Source organism: Mastomys coucha, unplaced genomic scaffold, assembly GCF_008632895.1.
Source record: "Mastomys coucha isolate ucsf_1 unplaced genomic scaffold, UCSF_Mcou_1 pScaffold8, whole genome shotgun sequence".
Taxonomy (NCBI): Eukaryota; Metazoa; Chordata; class Mammalia; order Rodentia; family Muridae; genus Mastomys; species Mastomys coucha.
Window position 1 is genome coordinate 56,629,172 of NW_022196914.1, and position 18,001 is coordinate 56,647,172.

The following is an 18,001-nucleotide window of genomic DNA, read 5'->3' on the forward strand; positions in this document are numbered from 1 at the left end:
CTGAGCTCACATCCTTTGTTTGCCAGTTATCAGGGAACCTGCAGCTAATCCTGAGCTAGCAGAAGACACCAAGAGACAGCACAAAGATCAGTCAATACCTCTTTATGCCAAACAAGTGATGAATCTACTTAAAACAAAAACCACAATTAACTAAAACAATTTATCTCCATTCCCTGTAGGTTGGGATTTTATCTCTATGTGACCCCCAGGTCAAATAGCAAAGCATAATGTGAGGCTTTGGCCAGAAACCAAACTACAGTCTTTTTTACCTGGAAAGGTTAAGTGCTAACATGAAGACCCAAGGAAAACACATTTTTTTTCCCTCTAATATATAAACATCTTACTCTGCAGAAGAGAATACTGTCTTAGTTAGGGCTTTTATTACTGCGATGAAATACCACAACCAAAAGAAAGGTGAGGAGGGAAAGGGTTTATTTGGTTTAAGCTTCACCTCATCAAAGTCAGGACAGGAACTCAAGCAGGGCAGGAACCTGGAGCAGGAGCTGACGGAGAGGCTATGAAGGGATGCTGCTCACTGGCTTGCTCATCATGGTCTGCTTAGCCTGCTTTCTTACCCAACCAGGACTACCAGCCTAGGGATGCAACCACACACAATGGCCTGGGTCCTTATGCATCAGTCGTTAATTAAGAAATGTCTTACAGGCTTGCCTAGAGCCCAATCATATGGAGGCATTATTTTTTAAATGGAGGTTCCCTACTCTCAGATGACTCCAGTCTGTGTCATTGCCATAAACCCATCCAGCACAAACATAGTGAGGAGCAGAATGTGAAGAGCCCCTGGGCCCAGGAACTTCACATGAACACACAGACACTAACATACTTCTTGAGAACATTTTCTTTTCACCTGTGGTCCTTGTCTAATATTGCCTGTCTCCATCCCTCAATCTTTCTGTTCCCATATTTTTGTCAGTACATCTGTCCTCTTTTGCTCTTATGTGGAAGACATCCTTTCCGTTTCATCATGGAACAATAATGTAACTTTAATCATCTGTCTTTGCTGCTATTTAAAAAAAAAACAAAACAAGAAATTTTAAAACCCTAAATATTTAAAAACATCCTAATGCTGCTTTCTCATCTTCTGATCATCTGTTGACTCTCCACCTGTCAATCAAGTGGGCCAGCACCTACCCCAGAAAGGTTTCTTTTGCTCTGTAGAGCCAAACACTTGCAAAAAGCATATGAAAAACAAATAGCTTTAACATTTTCCTACTTTGTTGTGTAAACTAAGTGTGAATGACCTTTTCTTCAGATGTAATTCTTGCATATTTTGGTTTTCTGTAAAGTTTAAAAGGATCTGTAGATGTTTTACTGGCTTCAAAACCAAAATATTTTAGCTGTGTGCAGTGACACATGCCTATAATACCAGCACTCAAGAGGCAGAGGCAGGAGGATTGCTACAAGTTTAAGGCCAGTCTGTTCTACATAATGAGTTCCAGGCCAGCTAGAATGTCGCAACAAGATGCTTTATCCCCTCCCTCCAAAAAGAATAAAGAATTTTAAAAACCCAGTCTTTAACAGAACTCTATAAAATTTAATTCCACTGAGAAAACTGACCCTCTTAAGGGTTCCTTAAGTATACTTCATATATTTCATGCAATCAATTCTCAATTCTTTCTTCTTTAATTATAATTATTTTAAAGAATGGAATGCTTCTCCAATTTGCATGACATCCTTGTATGGGGACGATGCTAATCTTCTCGTGTCATCCCAGGTTTAGCTCATGTGCTCCAAGAGAGCATATATGCAATCAATTCCTCCCCACTAAACACAGAGCTGAATGAACTCATCACTTGGAAACTATTATTTACTTGTTCTGTTTTGATTGTTTTTTCATAAAATCTGACTCTGGGTCAGCCCACTGATGGATGGGAGCATTTGCTGGACTGTATTTAATGGCCTTCAGCTTGGTATTATATTCACAGAAGTAATGATATATTAAATACTTGGATTTACAATAGAAACAAGATTGTACCACTGTCCAATGCCAGAATTAAGCAAAAAGATTGATTTGCAGTCCCATTTTACTCTTGAAGAAATTTCCAAATGTGTTAATCATTTCCATGCTCACTGATTTTCCTAAGAAGTTAAATATTAGAGTTTTTTATTTTTCCATTGACTACTTGGTCAGTTCTGTTAGTAGCTAATCCTTTGTGTCTTCATTTGTTGGGGGGGGTACATTAATTCAGTGGTTCAAGATATCTCTTGAACTCTTGTTAATCTCTGAATGTCTTTATTCTTTCATTGTTGGGTATGTACTTATAGACTTCGGTTTTGTGTCAGGTACTTTAGACACTGGGGTACAATAAGAGATATCTTGCTTCATGGAGCTTGCATGCTAACAAAGAAAAACATGAGAATCAGCATATAGTTTACTGAAGGTAAGCTGTACTGTTAAAAGAGAAAATGAATAAAGGCAATGAGACCTAGGGAGGGATCTGGATGCAGCCATAATCAGATAATTCAATTAGGGTTACTGAGATGAGACTTATGGGAGGAAAAAGTCATTTGAAATGATAAAGGGAACAAGAACACCTGAAGAAGGATGGGAGAACTGAATCCCTCACCGAGGCTTACACATGGTATAGCAGAGGAAGAGAGAGGTTCCATCAGTGAGGCTAGGCAAGAGTAACAAGGGACAGCAAAAGTCGAACTCCCAAAGGCAGTAAGGGGTAGGATCCTGTGAAGCCTGTGATTCTCCTAAGGATTTGGACTCTTACAGAGTCCTGAGCAGAGTAGAGATGTGATCGGACTCCACTCCAGGCAGTGCTCAGACGACATTCTGCATCCTAGAAGCATAAAGGCAGGAACAGATACACTAAAGGAGGGGCGGGGCTTTGGTACTTCAAACTATCAGACAATTGTTGGGGATGGCAGTAGACATGATGGGAAGTGGCCATATTCTGGTTACAATTTAAAGCTAAAGGCGCAAGGACTTTCTGATGTAGGCTGAGAAGAAAGGGAGAAAGTGGAGTACGTGTTTTCCATCCACGGAGTAGAGGACGGCTAACGAAGCAGCAGGGACTGGAGTGAGGTGTAGAGAAGGGTTCAGAGTTTGGATTTTTGCATCTATCATAGAGCTAAGGCAGAAGAGGGTACCAAGCAGATGCATATGACTGGACTTTAAAGACATAACAGTGAATGGAATCGTCAGAAGAAAAGTCAAGGGGAAATAAAAGAGAAGATGGTGGGAGAAAGGAGACAAGAGGCGAAGAGAGGGTTACAGCCTGGCTCATGAAGGCTAAGAGGTGGGGTCAAGGGAAGAGGCTATACCACCAAAGTCAAACAAGAAGGGATCCAAGCAGAGAAGAAAGACAAAGAGTGTGACGTCACTGGGGATTCATGTGAAGACCCAAGGAAGAGGTCTACAGTAGTCAGGCTCTAGACAAGAGACCGACCAAAAGGAGGAAACATAAGGATCAAGCCAACAGCTAACAGAAAGATGAAAGATTAGTCCAAGGTATCATAAAGGTGGCAGCTGCCAGAAAAGCAACTAAGCTGCCTCCTGAGTTTAGGGAGCTGGGGCCGCAGTGGAGGGGAGCAAAGACAAGGAATCTTAGTTCTTACCTAAGTTTACAGGGAGGGCCCATAAATCTGAAAATCAGACTGTCAAAAAATCAACTGCTCTCGCCTGGTGCAAGGGACCAAGAAGAGACTCTGAGAGGAGTTTTAGACCCCTGCTCTACAATGAGGATGCTTGCTATCTGCTTGAGGTGGTTATGGGCCAGTATAAGGCAGCATTTTCATTTTTTTTAAGGCCACCATACAAATTACCACAAGTGTCATGGCTTAAAATAACATAACTTTATCCTTGCATAGTTTTGAGAGCTAGAAACAGAAAGTCAGGGTGTCAGCAAGGCCATACCCTCCTGCGGGCCCTGTGGGGAAATCACTTCTGTGCTTCTCTCCTGACCTGTGGTTGCTCATAATTTCTGGCATTTCTTGTCTGGTGATATGTAATTCCAATCTCTGTCTCTCCTTCATGCAGCCTTCCTGTAAGGACACGAGTCACTGGACTAAAGGCCTTCCCTGCCCACTTATATAATCACTCACAACTATTTTGACTGCAAAGACCCTATTTACAAATAAAGTCATACTTATCTCCTGGAGCCCTCAGAAAGCAGGGATACCATTCAATGCACACAGGCAGTGCACTGAAAAGTGAAAACTGAAATTTTGTGCTGAAGCAAGAGGGTACCACCATTGCGACAGTAGAGATTTTCTAAAGCATGTTACTCCTAAGAACCACAACAGAACAGAAGTCCACAGGAAGCAAATGAGAAAGTGAGGCCTTCTCCCTACCCCGGCCTCTCTGTTTCTCCCCAATCTCCTCTTGGCCAAGCCTAACTGGGAACCATCTCAGGAATCTAGTCTGTGACTACCCTTTCCCTCATGACAAACAGAATATATGACGGTAGGTTTGAAGCAGAGAGATAATGCCTTAGTCATTAGCACTGTTGCTGGCTGGAGAAGACAGATGGATCCTGAGAATTGTCCTCTGGATTTCGTTTCAATCCCTTCACCAAGTAAGCTACCTGAGGAAACGCTGTCCTTGCTTGTTACTGAGTCAAGCTGGCCAAGTCTTTCAGCACTTCGGTCAGCTCCATGGCCAGCCCTGACAGGCCAAGTCTTTCAGCACTTCGGTCAGCTCCGTGGCCAGCCCTGACAGACTGTGCAGTTTATGGTCTTCACAAACTTGCAACCATCTTCACACTGCTGCCTGCAGATAGCCCCTCTGCAGACTTTTAATATGATAACTGATAAAAGCAGTCTTGGAAATGAACATAACTTTGCATTCCAGTAAGATGCCATAAATGATTAAAAGCAGGTGGTTAGTCTTAGTCTATTTTTTCTGGAGGTAAAGGAGAAATTCCATAAATCTGGAAAAAAAAAAAAAAGCCAGTGCGGATTTTAGAGACCTAGACACATATGTGAGACTTCTCTGAGTTTTCTGTTTCCTTGTAAATTGAAATTTATAAAGCAAGCTAGTATTTTCAATATTAAAAATCACAGAACATAAAGTAAAAACGGGATGCTGTGAAAACTGCATTTGTTATTAGGTACTTCTGAGATTTTTGATGGTGAGAATTAGCCGAGGATGATACCTAAACTGCTACGTTATGCCCTATAAAAGCACCCTCGTTTTTTATAGAAAAGCAACAACACATTCCCAAGTTAATGGGAAGTTAAAAGCCTGGAAGCCAAATTGGGAAGAAAAGGCTTAGATTGTCTCTCACTGTTAATTATTATTAGAAATTTGTGACTTTCAGTTACTTCATAGAATTAGTTACATGCATCTAAAATAGTGAGACAGAATTATAAAACTCCTTTTTTAAGAAAAGATTTTATTTATTTATTATATGTAAGTACACTGTAGCTATCTTCAGACACCCCAGAGGAGGGCATTAGATCTCATTATGGATGGTTGTGAACCATCATTTATTTGGTTGCTGGGATTTGAACTCATGGCCTTCAGAAGAGCAGTCAGTGCTCTTAACCACTGAGCCATCTCTCCAGCCCTATAAAACTCCTTTTAAAAAGGGGGTAGCCACATGAAGAATGACACTCATGAATCAACACAGAACAGCCCATTAACCTAACCAAGCTCAGCCATGGGCTACAGTCTTGAATTCTTTGTGTTGAGTTTCAGTGAAACCAGAAATTTCATCTTGATATTTGTGCTTCAGCCCTCAGAGCCTGAAACCCCACAGAGGAGCTTCTATATTTTGCTAAACACACACACTGTGGAAAATCAATCTAACTGGCATGCCACTGGGTGTGTATCTGCTCAAGCAAAACTGAGGGAAGTATTAACTATGTGCATTACTTATCATATTTTGGAATAGTATATTAGTAGCTCATAAACATCAAAATAGAATTCAATAAAACTTGAAATAATCTGAAAGCAGTTAAAGGATCCCTGGTCCACTTATGTGTGTGTGTGTTTGTGTGTGTGTGTGTGTGTGTGTGTGCATGTGTGTGGTATGTGTGTGCATGCATATCTGTGTGTGTGTGTGTGTGTGTGTGGTGTGATGTGTGTGTATGCATGTGTGTGTGTCTCTATGTGTGATGTGTGCGTGTGTGGCATGTGAGTAATATGACAATTTCTATTTGGTGAAACTTCTAAATAGTCGTTTCAGTGTTATAACAAAGAATGTAATTTGAAATTCAAAACAGAAAAAAAATTTCTTTAAAATTCCCAGCAATGGCCCAGCAGGTAAAGCCTATGATCCTGAGTTGGTTCCCTGAGATCCACACTGCAGGAGGAGAGAACCAATCTCAACAGCCTGTCCTCATATCTACATGTGTGCATTAAGTAACTGCAATTAAAATAGTTTTAAGATTTTTGTTTGATCTTTTTTTGAGACAAGGTATCATCATAAGGTGCTAGCTGATCTGGAATGCACTATGTAGACCAGGCTGGCCTGGAACTCACTAAGATCCATCTGCTTCTGCCTCCCAGTTGCTGGGATTAAAGGTGTGCACCTCCACTCCTGGCAAGATATTTTTTAAAAATTATGTACTTGAGTATTTTTCCCACATGCACATAAGCATACCATGTGTGTGTCTAATGTCTTCAGAGGTGAGAAAAGGATATTGTATCCTTTGGAGCTGGAGTTATAGATAGTTATAGATAGTTCCCACCACCATGGCTGGAAATGAACCCAGGTTATCTGATTCTACTTGCTAACCCCTGCTCAAACAAACAAATGTGGACACGATGAATTATCTTTCTGAATTTCTTTTGTTGTTGCTGTTGTCTTGTGCGTATGTGTGTATGGTATACATACACAGATGTGCATGCATTATGTGCAGAGGCCAGAGGTCAATGTTCAATGTCTTCCTCAATCCCTTGACACTCTACTTTTTGAGATAGGGACTCACTTTGAAACTGAAGACCACTGATCAGCTACACTAGTTATCCAGTTAACTTTAGTGATCCACCTGCCTCTGCCGCTCCAATGCTGAGATTACAAATGCATGCCATCATAGTCTGCTCTTATATTGGGCTCTGGAGAGCCAAACTCAGGTCCTTGTGCTTGTGTAATAGGAACCTTACTGACTGGTCCATCGCCCCAATCTCTCTCATAAATTTCAATACTAAATTTGATAGTACTGGCTAGGTGCCCTGTGCTTATAATCCCAGTACCCAGAAGGCAGAGGCAGACCTTGAGCATCCAAGGCCAAGCTTAGCTTATAGAGAAAATTCAAGAGATCTCAAGATACATAGTGAGATCCTACTTCAAATGACAATGCAAGTCTGAGGATATGTGTGTCTGTGCTAAGAGGGACTTGAGTCTGGAGTGTTGTCTTCTTGTAATGTCTTTGTCTTGTTACAAGTCAGAGTAATATTGGTCCCATAAATGGGTATGGAATGGTCCCTCTCTCGTAATTCTGAAAAATGCTTTCATAAAATAGATACTACTTTACTCCCAAGTGTTTCGTACAATATACATTATAATTTTAATTGCACTATTCTTAAAGATCATGAGGATTAAATGAGTATTCAATATATATTTGCTATTATAGTTAACCTATTAATTTAATCTTGTATAAGTAGTTAGCATAATAATACCCATGAGTGAGGCCAGAGACTGTCTTTATTTTTCACAGGCTGATATGGAAACCCATAATGTCCAGAAGTAATGATAGTAGCAGCACCAAGAGCTTAAACAAGGCCAGAACAAGAAGAATTTAGATATCTTTGCAACAACCATTATTAAAACTCAGTTAAGAATCACTAATATTTTAAGAGACTATTCTACTACTCAAAACATTGCTTCATAATTATTCTTTAAATTCCTGTATGCTTGAGGAAAAATGTCATTTTCTAGAGTTGCAAAGCTGGAAATAAAGTCATATGCAGATGAATAACATAAGATTCCCTCTTCCTTTGTCCATCTTTCAATACAGTAACTACAAAAAGGCACAAAGACTAAATGAAGAATGTTAAATAATGGATCAAAGGTACTGTCATTTTGGAAATCTATTACACAACATGCTGAATATTTCAGCAGTTTTAATTATGCATCATTACACACTCCATTACCTTTTCCAACATCCCTGTATGGTTTTGCAGACATTGACATTATAACCGAATGGGTAATGGAGCAGTGAAGCAGACCAGGTGCTATAACAAGAAGCATTTGTGTAAATGTCTAATAGAATATTAATGAACCAAACTAATGGGGAAAAATCTAGCTCTTCCAAACGTTAAAGCTCCTGCTGCCTGTAAGCAGAGGCTAAGTTAAGCCTTCGCAGTCCTAAGCTGGTGAGGATTGCAGATGCACACCAATGAGAACCTCGTAAATAAAGTCAAGGTCATGTTTCCTGTTTGATTAATAAAGAATATTTATTGAACATCTCTCAATAAGCTTACGAGTAAACTACCTAAGCCAAATTCATGTCTACAATGCTGACCGAGCAGCCCAGAACACTGAGAGCCCATTGGCTTATGGACAGAGCCTGGTTTAAGACAAGAAGACAAAGACACAGTGGTTGAAGCACTGTGGACTCATGTCAGTGATGCTTGCTCTCTGGATTCAGTCACTTCACTTCTATGACATGCACCACTTGTATCAGACTCAGCATATCCTCCTGAATCTACAGAAGATCCTCAAGAACTCCAGTGAACACTCATGAATAGGCTGATGGCATGGTACCTCAGCTACACATTAAAAGGCACCTAAGTTGGACCCTGGAAGAAGAGGAAAAGCTTCATTTTAATCATCCAGGAAGGATAATTGGAATTGTCCCAGTGAGATGCTGTAAGGACAAGCAGGAGCTTGTCCAGGGAGGCAAGAAGAACCAAAGGAGGCTGGACAGCATGTCCCGGTAGACCCCAGGAAGTTCGGTGTAGTTCCTTGTGAGGATGGAGCCATTAGTGATCATTAGCAAAACTGATATGGTGTTTTACATTTCACAAGATGATAACTTAGGTGAGAAAATGAGTTAAAGACACTAACCAGATGTATTAGTCTGGGAACTGTTGTATTGATTTAAGTGGCTGGTGAGGGAGGCCTGGGCTGAGCCTGTGAGAAAACAGAATAATCTGAGTGTCTGGCAACATAGCCAGCCCATCACATCCTTCTATCCTTCCTCTCTTCTATTAAGCCCCACAGAATTTTAAAAACAAAACAAACAAGCAAGCAAACAAAACCCTCTCCAAATGCCCTGGTGGCTGTATGGTTAAACACCTCCACAGTAAAAACATATTCTTTCACATGTCTACAGGAGAAATGGGCAATCTAGTATAGCTCTTTTTGTTGTGTTAGATTACCTAAGGATGGATTCTAATAAATGTTGATGCAAATGCAGTTTTGTTTTGACATAAATATATTTCAGTTAAGTGTAAGGAGCTTTATAACTAATCTTAGGAGAGGCGCCAGAGAAAATGGTGCAGTAGGGTCTGCTGATCAAACTGAGAAGAGTGGGTACAAGAATAATTAGACTCTACAAGAAACAGAAAGAGCTTCAGCACCTTGCAGAGACAATGCTGGAATGGCTTTCTTTGGCCAGCCCTGGAAATATACACACAAGTAACATTAGGCATACCAAGCAGGTTATAGTTAATAAATGCATACACCTAAATACATGTATATATGATCTGGGGACTCTCTGAAGGATGAGAAAACCTGCTCAGCTGCAGACTGTGATGCTGAGTGTGACCAGCAAGTGTTACGAGGTATGTAAAGAAGCTAATAAAGACAGCTCAGCAGACACCAGGTGCCTACCCAATACAGACCCAACACCAGTGTAAGGAAAGGAAAGGAAAAGCTCACAAATTCAAATGTGGCAGTGTTGGTTCACGTTTTCTTTTTTCTTTTTTCTTTTTGGTTGTAAGAAGTGGAAGAGGGATAGACATCTAATGGGTGGGGCAAAGAGATGTTACCCACCCCACAACTCACAGAACAGTCTTCACCAAGAATTACCTGGTCCCAGATGTCACCAGAACTGAGGCTGAGAAACGTTTCCTTAAGCAAGTGTTCAAATCATCCAGGGCCTGAGGATGGCTTATACTGACTCTCATTCTGAATTATAGTACAGTTGAATGCCCATTTTATAAATGCTTTGCCCATATCCATATGCTTCTTGTGACCACAGACTGTGTTATTCCCATCTTACTTTCCAAATGATGGGTTATCCCTTGCGTAAGGGAAATGGCTGGCTTGTTGACTGAAGTTGACTGAAATCTCCCCCTTTCTCCCTGGCTTCCCCCATCCTTCCCTTGTTTGAGACAGGGGTACCTCAGGCTGGAATAGACTTGCTGTGTAGAACAGGAAGAAATTAACCTCCTGATCCTATTGCTTCAGCTTTCCAAATGCTGAGATTACAAGGTTAAAATTTGTTGAAACTCCTGTTACATTTTTAAAAGAATATTCCAAGTATCTACTCAAACCTATTTATCCTATTTTGTTAGGAAGAAAAGCAAAGGCGCTTATAATCCTTTATGCATTTACCCTTTAAATACCTAAAGCCAGTAACTAAGCCATGTGTCTGTCTTCCCAGCTCTGCCTAAATTCCAACCCTGTCGTTATCATCCCACAGGAACAAATGCCTTCCCGTGTCAACAACTGGTGAGGTAACTATTGTTTTGATGCTAGTGTTCATTACTTACTGTGAAAACTACATTTATTTCACTTAGCAGAGTTGTGGCTTATGAGCTAATACATGAATAAATAGCCAGTCTTGACCTCCAGTTAACACAAGGCAGCTTTACATAAAACAGGATTAAAAATTAAATTATTGAAAGCTTCTCTTTTCATGGTTATCCCAATTATTGAAAGGGATAATAAACATTTGCTAATTTTATAGTTTATTGACATTATAGATGTTCACTGGGCATTTCACAAATGAACTATCATGGGCAATTTGCTGGTAAGCCTGCACTTTAAAGACATTGGGCAATTCAAATTCAAATAAGAGCTCGGGTGTCATTGCTTCTAAGAAATAAGAAATTGGTCCACCTAAGGAATGCACACATTTTGCGGGGTCAGGAGCACTGAGAGAATTGTAGTTTGGAGTAAAGAAGGCGAACACAAATGGCCAGAAACTTATACAAATCCCTCTTGCTTCACCGGAGGGGAAGCTGAGCTGCCTGGATGATGAAGCCGAATGGCCTGTGGGTCAAACGTCAGCTTGATGGTTGGCCTGAGAAGCTGACACTTCAAGAGACAGTCATCTTGATTCTCAATGCTGTCAGTCAAAGAGACAGGAAAAAATGTTATAAAGAGAGTTCTGTGTTGTTGTATGTCAGCCAGATTGAAAAATCAGTGGTTTAGTTCTCTTGTGAATTCGAGAAGCTGCCCTTCCAAGCAGAAAAGCAGTGTGACCAAGAAACCCTGGGAAAGGTTGTTAGCTATGTTGTGACTTCCTGAGTGAAGATGTCACAACCCATCAATACTGATAAGAATAAAGACCCCCTCAAACACACACACACACACACACACACACACACACACACACACACACACACACACTCTGAAGGCACTAATATAGCAAGTTAGAAATACAATGGAAATAACTTTGAAACATCTCCAAGATTCTCAATAACCCAGGTATACATATAAACTTTAACTTTATAAAAAGATAGTTTATGCTTAGACTTGTAAACTTCATGATACCTAATTTCAAAATCATGTAGAAACTATTTTTTTCTAAAGCAAGAGATGAGGTGTGATATGGACAGTAATTTTCTAACTTATTCAGGAGTCTCATTGAACAGATTGTATGTTACACCTAATGTCTGACATAGTGACCAACCCATCAATGAAATAATAAGATGACAAGACATAATATGGTAATAACAAGAAGGTGCACAATGTCCCCCCATCAAAAACTAAGATCAAATAAATTACTAAACATTCCCTCAGTCTTGGATTAGTTTTATACAAGTCTTCTGTTTAATTACAACACTAATCACAAGCTTCTTTCTTCAGGCCTGCTGGGAAGCTGATGTTAACCTTTATATGACTCTGTTTGTCTGATTCATTTTTTTTTTTTTTTTTTTTTTTTTTTTTTTTTTTTTAGTTACTGTCTCTGAATACAATCTAAGCTGCTTCCATACACACATCCATACCCCAAAGGGCCCACCATCATTATGTATTCAGATTTACAATAATGCATGTTTGGGAACACAATTAGCTGTAATGAATTTATCAATAACAGAGAAGAGCTCTGCCCTAGCAGTAACAGTGCCTGCATTCATAGATAAAGACTGGGCAGTTTTTTATCAACACTGCACATGTAGATAAGAAGGTGCACAAGAAGGCATCCTCTCTTCCCTCCTACATCACTCTCTCAAAGCCCTCTGATACTTCCTTCGGAATTATCCTTAAATCAGTTTCAGCTGACAGGAAAATAATCACATCATCAGACTCATTGATCATGGTGTTTAACTAAGCTTTCCCTCTATAGCTGTGGTTCTCAACCTGTGTGTCATGGCCTCTATAGAGGTCATATGTCAGATATCTGGCATGTCAGATATTTACATTACTATTCATAACAGTAGCAAAATTACAGTTATGAAGTAGCAACAAAAATAATTTCATGGATGGGAGTCACCACAATGTCAAGAACTGTGTTAAAGTGTGGCAGCATTAGGAAGGTTGAAAAGCATTGTTTTAGAGTCTCTTCTGGAAGCGATACAAAATCATTGCCTGCTCTCCCCACTGTCCCCAGAAAATGCAGGCAGCGAATCCCACAGGGAACACTGCTTGACAGTGAACTTTAAGAATAGGAAGATTTAAAAGCTCATGTTAGGAAGAAGTCCCAAGAATCCATCAGGTGTTTCAGCAGCTCTCTCTCTCTCTTTCTTTCTCTCTTTCTCTCTCTCTTTCTTTCTCTCTTTCTCTCTCTCTTTCTTTCTCTCTCTCTCTCAATGCTTATTATATATAACATACTCTTACTCATCTATTAGTCTATCTTATTTTTTTATGCATTTCAAGATAAATTGCAGTCATCAATGCCTTCCCCAGCACCCCCTCCAGGAAAGATTTTAAGTTCCTCCCTACCCATGCCCAATTTACAGATGACAAATCTAAGATTTGGAGGAAAATGTGCTTGAGTTCTTGAAAGTAGCAGTTATTGGAAATCTAGGATAAGCATGTAGGTAATCATAGTCTGGGACTTTTTAATTTGATTTTAATATTTTAAAATTAAGAATAAAAATAAACCTGGCTGCTGTGGTGCAAGCTGTAATTTCATCACTTGGAAGGTGGAGGCAGGGACATTCAGATTTCAAGGTTAACCTTGGCTACATAGGAAGTTTGAGGGCAAACTAGATTACCAAATTGAACACATAATTTTGTTTTTTCTCCCCTTCAAAACTTACTTATTCTTAATAAAAATAATGAGACACCCAGAAAAGCTGAAGGCCTTCACAGCTAAGCTTCCACCTTCAGTTTCAGGTGGACTTAGAGCTAGAATCATGACAAAGGAATACACGTTCTCTGCAGACAGCACTGTCTTCACAGACAAATCAGCTTCCTTCAGACTCAATGCTGATGTGGAAAGACTCCCTAAGCAATAAGCCATTCCTTCCTCATTTCCATCTGTATGTATCATCTTATCACATAGCACTAAAATACAAAGAATCAAAAACTGTCCAAAACTCCATTGAATAGGATAAGTTTTATACTGCCTTAATACATACTATTCATAGATAAAATAACCTGCCTTCACAATATGTTTATATATTAAGATACTACCTGAATTATATTAAAGAACTTTTTAGATGTGAGGGAAAGGGAGATTGAGGCTTTGCACATGATTGAGAAAATGTTCTACCATTGAACTAAATCTCCAAATCTCCTTCCCTTTCTTCTTCCCCCTCCTTCCTCCTCCATAACCCTCCCCCTCCCACTGAGATAGGGTTTTATTGTGTATTATTAACACAGGCTAGCCTCAAACATATGACCTTCCTGCTTCAGCCTCCCAAATATGTGGGTTGCAGGGATGTGCCATGAAGTCTGGCTCCAAACCATGTTTTCAAGTATATGAACATTGCATTGTAAAAATTCTTAAAGACAAATCAAGTTCTGGGATGTCTGTATGTAACTGAAGAAGATCAGAGATTCAACAAACATCAACCAGACAAAGATGGGCTTATTCTCAGCAACTTAACACCATGGACGGGTAAATGTCACCTCCATGGGTGATGTAGCCTTCTTTTTCTTTAAAGGGAATTTCACTCCTACACAACATTACACATGAAGAAGACACCGACGCTGGTACACTAACATGAAATCTATCTCAGTTCTAAGTTCAAACCACGGAAACTGGTTTTTTGAGTGAGTAGATGTGTGGTGGGATACTGGAAAGACGCACAATACTTTGTGAAGAAGTGTCATGTGCATTATAGGTCTTACAGGTCTGTGGGTTAAGTGACAAGGTGCCAGTTCTAATGCTCAAGAAGTAATGACTGGCTAGAGAAACAGCTAATAGGACATATGCAGGTACAGATATGAATATAAAGGTTATTTAGAGCAATTAATTGGTTTACACAATTATGGAGGCTGAGAACTCCAGATCCATGATTTAGAATGCTCTACTTTGAATCCAAGTCTGAATCCAAAGCCAGAAGATGTACCTCACTATAGTAAGTCACACATAAAAATGTTTCTTGTTTTCAACTTTTTACTCAGTTTACTCTGTTAAATAAGGTCTGTCCTCTTTAGGGAGCACAGCCTGCTTTATTTAAGACTATGGACTCAAATGGTGACCAAATATAGAAATTTCTTCAAAGACACACTCCCAAATAATGTTTAACTAATATTGTAGCATCCCAAGGCCTTACCAAGTTTTCACACAAAGTTAACATCCTAAGGCATTATGGGAACCTGCTTACTTGCATGCAGTTCTGACCTGTGTGCATGTGGGAGGGGTCCAACTATCAACTCGGTGATCTATTATTCCCAGGAAGATGAAAGGTCCCAATCTTCTTCACCTTGTGGAAAATCCAGACAAGTTTATTCTAGAACAGCATGGCTATCCCCAGCCAATCCACACATTCGTCTGGGTAAAATGGAATCACTGATACTTTCTCTGGCTGAATTGCAGAATGGTTGTGTAGCAGAGCATCTGCTCTATCCAAAGAAAGCATTTTCTTTTTACAGAGTAAGAAGGCAGATACAGTTCAAAGAAGAGTTTTAAACGTCCAGATGAGATTCATTGTGTTGGAAAGGCAGTTTGGTAATTAGGAAAGCGAAGCGACAAGTGGAATCCAGGGAAAGGAAGTTACACAGTGCTCAATAAAACCACAGTGCTTAATTCCAGGTATATAAAACTTCTGAGTGTTAGGAAAGAGCTTCAGCAAACCACACCAATGTGTATATCATGAAATAACTTCCCTAAAACCATCCTGAGGACTTGAACAGCCTAAGTTTCTTATATTCTGAAAAATTAATGTGAGAAGAAGGTATGTAACAAAGACTGAATAAAACCCATGAGTTAAAAAAAGATGAATGTTATCCTCAAATGACAAATAACAATGGTGTTTATCTTTTAATCATAAACATATAAAGTGTTTAATAATCAAGAAAGGTAAGAAAGATAAAACTAACTTATGAGTAATTCATTTTCATCAATATTTTTGTTTTCAATGGAAATAATTTCTATAAACTTAGCAGACTTAAAAATTAATTAGACATATCTGTCATCCTGTCTGGTCACTAACGATCTGATTATGTGTTGGGATTTTATTCAGTTGACAATGAGAAGCAAGGATTGGTTTTTAAACACTTCTGTATGACAATGGGTGTTACAGTAGATGATTAATGCTACTCAAGGTGGGCATGCTGGCAACAGGGCAAGTTCCTCACTACCCAACCCACCATTCTGGATTCACGAATGAAAGACATGTATATGTATGTGTATGCGTGCACGTGCGCATGCACGCATGCATGCACACACACACACATACACGGCCTTACATTTAATATGCATTAAACAGCTCAATGGCTAGGCACTTCCAAATCTCTCTGCAGCTACAGTCTTTCCTCTGATGTTCCTGAATATAGGTTTCTAAAACCTATGTTCCATCCTGGCTGACCCTCGACCCAGGCCTGCAGGCCTCCTGGGCCAGGAACCCTGACTCTTATATGTTGGCTGTCTCTTTGTCCTGCACTTCTCAGGCCTGGTCTTTCTGTTTCCCTGCATGGCAGTTCTAAATCCCCCTTCTCTCTCAGTCTCCATGCCCTAAAGTCCTGCCTCTGTCTCCCAGCCCAGCCATTGGCCACCAGCAACTTTATTTGCCAATCAAAATCAACTGGGGGTAGGGACCCTCAGTGTCTTACATGCAGGATACTTGTGCAATTTTGGAAACCCAATTAACATAATACAAGCGTTAAACCAAATCCCCAAAATATGGGCACTCAGTCCTCATATTCTAATGAAACAGGAAAAGTTGCTAAATAGTCTTTGTTTGTTTTTTTTTTTAAAGGGTCCTGGATAATTCTATTTGACTTGGCAAAATTTCCAGAATCTCTATAGAAGTCTACCTGAATATTAGGGGTAATGAAGGAAAAACAATCAAATATAAGAAGCAGGAAGTCTTAAAAAAATAAACAAGAAAACTGTAATGACAGATGACTATTCAGGAAGTCAAGCAAAAGCCTGGATAACATTGATGTATTTCTTTTTTAAAATGCCACACTACATTTCACAATAAAACTAAGTGATAAGAAGCTAAAATCCACTGTCTGGGCTGGCTGGTGCCCTGAGCAGACCTTGGGCACAAGATCCGCATGCAGCCAGTCTCAAAACAACCAAGAGGAAGCTCCACTCCCTGGTGCTATAACATGCCCAGGATCAGAGGTGAGGAGGACACAACATCTGTCCCAACACTGGGAGTAACTGGGACTAGTAGGACCCAGGCACACAGGAAATCTGCGAGCCCAGTGGTTTAGGTTGCTTCTGGTTTGTCTGGGCTGGCCAGTGCCCTGGGCAAACCTTGGGCACAAGCTCTGCAGCCAGTCCCACAACACCCAGAGGAAGCTCCACTCCCAGGTGCTCACCAGGATCACAGGATCACAGAGACAGCTCGACTCTGAGTTCTAACACAATCATGATCACAGAAAGGACAGGATCCAGTCAGATTTAGCAAGGGCAGGTAGCACTAGCGATAACCAGATAGCAGGAGGCAAGCATAAGAATATAAGCAACACAAACCAAGGTTACTTGGCATCATCAGAACCCAATTCTCCCACCACAGAAAGTCCTAGACACACCATCACACCAGAAAAGCAAAATTCAAATTGAAAATCATTTCTCATGATGATGATACAGGACTTTAAGAAAGACATAAATAGCACCCTCAAAGAAATACAGGAGAACACAGGTAAACAGCTAGAAGCCCTTAAAGAGGAAACACAAAAATCCCTTAAAGAATTACAAGAAGACACAATCAAACAGGTAAAGGAAATGAACAAAATCATCAAAAATCTAAAAATGGAAATAGGAACAATAAAGAAATCAGAAAGAGAGACAACCGTGGAGATACAAAACCTAGAAAAGAAATCAGGAGTCATAGATGCAAGCATCACCAACAGAATACAAGAGATAGAAGAGAGACTCTCAGGGGCAGAAGATACCTTAGAAAACATTGACACAACAATCAAAGAAAATGCAAAAGGCTCCTAACCCAAAACATCCAGGAAATCCAGGATGGAATGAGAAGAGAAAACCTAAGGATAATAGGTATAGAAGAGAGTGAAGACTCCCAAGATAAAGATCCAGTAAATATCTTCAACAAAATTATAGAAGAAAACTTCCCTAGCCTTAAGAAAGAGATGCCCATGAACATACAAGAAGCCTACAGAACTCCAAATAGACTGGACCAGAAAAGAAATTCCTCCTGTCACATAATAATAAAAACACCAAATGCACTAAAGAAAAAAAGAATTTTAAAAGCAGTAATGGAAAAAAGGTCAAGTAACATATAAAGGCAGGCCTATCAGAATTACACCAGACTTCTCACCAGAGA

The 18,001-nt window shown here is 39.9% G+C and overlaps 1 protein-coding gene and 1 non-coding gene across 2 annotated transcripts in view; both read right to left on the reverse strand.

Moving 5' to 3' along the window:
- The window catches only part of Sv2c (synaptic vesicle glycoprotein 2C), a 183,634-nt gene that overhangs the window by 153,302 nt on the left and 12,331 nt on the right, over window positions 1-18,001 (reverse strand). The window lies entirely within an intron of this gene.
- On the reverse strand, window positions 1,657-1,760 carry LOC116083966. Its single transcript, XR_004115953.1, has one exon. It is a non-coding gene; the product is annotated as a U6 spliceosomal RNA (small nuclear RNA).